This window comes from Echinops telfairi, unplaced genomic scaffold (assembly GCF_000313985.2).
Source record: "Echinops telfairi isolate 266 unplaced genomic scaffold, ASM31398v2 ScPeMD7_60;HRSCAF=208, whole genome shotgun sequence".
Classification (NCBI taxonomy): Eukaryota; Metazoa; Chordata; class Mammalia; order Afrosoricida; family Tenrecidae; genus Echinops; species Echinops telfairi.
In genome coordinates, this window is record NW_022103958.1 from 30,169,922 (window position 1) to 30,174,935 (window position 5,014).

The 5,014-nt window shown below is 41.5% G+C and overlaps 1 pseudogene; it reads right to left on the reverse strand.

Annotated features, from left to right (window-relative positions):
• Positions 1-1,571: 1,571 nt before the first annotated feature.
• LOC101645436 lies at positions 1,572-2,772 on the reverse strand (annotated as a pseudogene).
• Positions 2,773-5,014: the final 2,242 nt, after the last annotated feature.

Sequence of the window (5,014 nt, forward strand, 5' to 3'; positions counted from 1 at the left end):
TGAATTGAAATGTTAGGTTTTTAAGGCCTTTGTGTTTCCGTGATGCCATCAGGGCATTCAACTGTGTGGATCATAGCAAACTTTGAGTGGCACTGTGAAGAATGGGAATTCCAGAAGATTTAACTGTGCTCATGCCAAATCTGTACCTATACCAAGAGGTAGACATTTGAATAGAAAAAGGGGGTTATTGCATGGTTCAAAATCAGGAAATATGTGTGGCAGGGTTGTATTCTTTCATCATAAAAATCCAATCAATATACTGAGTGTGTTCCCAGAAGTTGGTCCAGATGAAGAGGAACAGCACATCTAGATTGGAGGAGGGCTCATTAACAACCTGTGTATGCAAATGACACAACCTTGTTTGCTGCAAGTGAAGAGTACTTGAATCATTTACTGATGAAGAATACAGTATTCAGTATGAATTACAACGGAACATAAAGAAAGCCCAAATCCTCACAACTAGACTAATCAACAACATCATGACAAACAGAAAAGATTGAATTTGTTAATGATTTTACTTGGATTCACAATCAATGCTCATGGAAGTGAAGTTCAAGAAATTGAATGACATATTGCATGGGGCAGATCTGCTGCACAAGAACTACTCACAGTGAACAAGCCTGCCTCTTTGAAGGCTAAAATGCACTTAACACAAGACCTTGCATTTTAAAGCTGGAAAAAGAATACAGAAGACCAGAGAAGAATTGATGCATTTGAACAATGTTGCTGGTGATGAGTACTAAAAGTTATATGCACTGCCAGAAGAACAGACACTTCTGTGGGGAGAAAATACAGCCCAGATAGTCCTTGGAAGCCAGACTAGCAAGACATCATATCACATACTTGGAATATTACCAGGAGAGACCAGTTTCTAGAAAAGAACTCCATGCTTAGTAGAGGACACCCGAGGAAGACTTGGTGAGGAGGATTGGCACATTGGCTGTGACAATGGGCTCAAACATCACAAAATTTGAAGATGGCAAAGCACTAGGCAGGGGTCAGTGCTTCATTCTGTTGTATGTAGGGTCACCATGAGCCAGAGCCAACCCCGTGCCCAAAACACCACCACTAAGGCTTTGCTATTTGAGCCTAAATAAAAAAGAATTGCTATAAAATCATAGAAAACTGTTACACGAAATATCAAAAGATGAGTCTATGGTTTCTCAACATATCCACCATTTAAATCAGTACACTATTGAAAATTATGTTCTGGTCTCTAACCTTGCCTCAAATAATTTTGCACTCTTTGATGGACACCATATCAAGACCTCAGTTTCGGCATCCTTAAGGGGCTCAAATGTTGTTCCTTTTAAATATTCTTTGACTCTGGGGGACAAAGAAGTGTGAAGGACTAAAATCAGGGACGTAGGATGTGACCCAACAAAATTCTCACAGGATAGCCTTGCTACCTTGAGTAATGAACAGGTGTATTATACAACTGTATTTTCCTGTATTTTTTTTCCTCACCAATGAAGTTTTTTATTTGCTTCTTATTTTTCTTCTTTTTTGGGGGGATGGGGGGCTTGAGCCACAAAGCTTTATTTGGAGGATCCACACAGAGTGAGGCCACCTCACTTCCAGAGCTTCTTGATGGACATGTTCTTCTTGCTCTCCTTCTGCATGACCTTGGCTACTGCCATCTCTGAAAGGCTCCTGGGTGACGTGAACTCGCCACTCCTGCAGGGCATACACGCCCTTCACCTCAACCCCCGACGCTCCCACATGAGCTCAGCAATTTTCCTCAGGTTGAGGCTGTAGGTCAGGTTCATTTTCCAAGAAGGGATCCTCAGAATGTCCAGCTGGGCCTCCTTGTTAGGCGGTGGGAATTCAATTTTCTTGTTGATGCGCCCCGGCCAGAGCAATGATGAATCCAGGGTGTCGATCCTGTTGGTGGTCATGATGACCTTGATATTCTCGGTGGCCTCAAAGCTGTCCAGCTGGCTGAGCGGCTCCGGCATGGTGCGCTGCACTTCACGGTCCCCGCCTGAGCGCCCCTCCAGGTGAGAGGAGCCGATGCAGTCGATTTCATCCTTAAAGATGATGGAGGGCGCGTGCTCTCCAACCATCACAAACAGCTCTCACCATCCTTGCCCTTTCCCCGACGAATTTCTGTACCAATTCAGAGCCAGAGACCCGGATAAAGGTGCAGTCTGGGTGATGTGCCACTGCCTGGGTCAATCACGTCTTCCCAGTGCCTGGGGCTCTGTACAGCAAGACCCCCTGGGGCTGCGTAATTCCCAGTGCTTCAAAGTGCTCTGGTTGCTTAATGGGCAGCTCGATCATTTCTCTGATCTCTTGGATCTGCTTGTCCAGCCCTCCAATCCTCTCATAGGTTGAGTCTGGATCCTTCTCCACCATCATCAAGGACACCAGCGGGTCCACCTTGTTGGGCAGGATCTTGTGCAGAGCATAACTGTCACTTCTTAGTGCCACCTGGGAATTGGATGTCCGGTCATTGATGTCGATGTTCTTGTCCACATCTACATCCAACTTGCCGTCAGGATGTACCTTACCCAGCACCTTCTTCTTGTCCATGGCCCGGACCACCTCCGCCATGTAGGAGCCTCGTTCCTGCAACAGCTGTAGCTCCTCCAACGACAGGCGCACTTTTGCATTCAACTCATTCTTCTGCGCCTGGAGCTGCCGGAGATTTGGGCTCTTGTCCTTCACCATCAGCTGGAGCGCTTCAATCTTGGATAAATAATACTGGCGGAGTCCACTGCGGGCCTCCCCCTCTGCTAACTCCATCGGCTCGGGTCCGTCCAGCGCCATCTTCCTTCTTTCCGCAGAGATCTCGGGTTTTTGAGCCAACCTCAGATCTGCCGATTTTCTTTTTTTTTAAGATGGAAATAATTTAACGTCTGTCAACAGATGAATGGATAAACAAAATGCGGTGCATATATACAATGAAATATTACTCAGCCATAAAGAGAAAGTAGTTCCCATTACATGCTACAACATGGATACACATTGAAAACTATGTTGAGTGAAATAAGTCAGTTACCAAAGAACAAGTGATTTCACTTATAGAAATGGGCAAATAGACAGAAGCCAAAAGGGGGAAGGAAGGGGGCTATTTCATAGAAGACTCTGAATTTATGTTAACAGTCCTGGAAAATATTGGCAGGATAGTGACAATGGTAGTGCAACAGGAAGAATGTCATTGCGATGCAGTGAAATATGTAATATGGCTCTTCTAGCCATAGCCTTTAAAAAAAAAACACGTTTTATTGGCACCTCATCTACAGATCATGCTACAGTTCAATAGTTCATCCATATCAAGAAGAGTTGTGTAATCTTTATCACAGTCAATTTTAGAACATTTTCTTTTTCCCCATACTCATTTATCTTCATGTAATTTCCCCTCATTTTGGCAAACATATACACAACAAAACATTCACTCATTCAACAACGTCAATGTACTGGTATATAATCCAGGACTATTGATTATGCTCTTCATCTTGTACAACCGTACCCCTCTCCTAATTGTTCCACCGCTGTTAGCATGAACTCAACACCCCCAATGCAAAACGCTTCCTCTTTCACTTCTTTCCAGTAAGACCTTGTGACTGTCCGATTGCCTTCAGGAAAATCGATCAAAGCTACCATCTGAAATCACAAGCACAGTCCCCATAACCATCTGAGATGACCGCTCTGTCTTGAATTTAATTGGTCCAACAGAACTCCTCAAACAACCCACTCTTTTCATTGGACTTGTGTTTAGGAAGTCACCCTAATATGACTCAGATAAAGGTATTGTTGAGAGAACTTGTCTGTAGCCACCCACTGATTGCAGAGACATACTAAGCATGATGCTGTGTTTGGAATAAACCTATTTTGTGCATCTGAAACCTGGAAGGTCTTAGCAATACTTTTTTACTTTTGTATTTTGCTAACTGCATAATGGTTATATCATAACAGGTATATCATTATGTATTTTATTAAGTACTAGAAGGTTAAGAGGGTACCAAGAAAAATACTTTTAATAGAGAAAGTAAGTACCACAAATTATATTGGGTTTTTTTGGTGTGATAAATGTAGTCACAACACTAGTTATTATGATAGCTACTAATTCTGTGGTTGAGTTTTAGTGGTTCTTCCATATCTTTCTCTAATCTTTCCTCTTTTCAAAATGATATTTCTATTCATCTTGAAGGATTAATAAATCTACCATAATGTGCTTCCCCTGCTTAAAAAACACATTTGCATAATCAGTGACAAGTCTCTGCTATTTTGGAAGTTACAATGATGTACTTCCCCTGCTTAAAAGCACATTTCCATAATCAGTCACTACTCTCTGCTATAAAGAAAAGTTATCCATCTTAAGTATTATTCATCTTTACATCATACACAAAGATGAAGTTCCCACACTAATCAATATATTCTTACAAACAATAATATGTTTGGTTTACTCCAAATAATTCTTGCCCATAAGCAAAGTCAGAAAATTAGATCCCATAAAGAATTTCCTTCCCAAGTATTCCTCATTCTTAAAATTTTGCAAAACAAACAGGTCATGCATGATAGATAGAAATGACACCTCACCCACAATTGTCATGGGTCTACTGCTCTGAGAATTTAATCTTAAGGATAGAAGAATCTTTAAATAGCCAAGAGAAATACTAATATGCTCAACTATCATTCTTTTAATGATCCTATTGTTTCCATGAAAACTGTTAACAATATTTTCAGATACACTAGGAGTGTGCAAATATGGAAGAACTAAATTCACGTGAATGCCCAGCCTGGAGGAGTCTGCTCAGACCTTGCCAATATTATCTTCCTCCTGAGTCCAAAGAGCCTGCATATGGCTTGTGATGTCTCTCCATTTTTTTTTTAAATGACCACTAACATTCTGGTCTGGAGATCTTTTGCATTAGGTAAAACTGCTATACAAGACCTCTTTAAAGTGTTGAAAAGCAAGGAGGTTACTTTGAGAACTAAGGTGCACCTGACCCAAGCCATGTATTTTTTTTTTAACATTTTATTAGGGGCTCATACAACTGTTATCCCA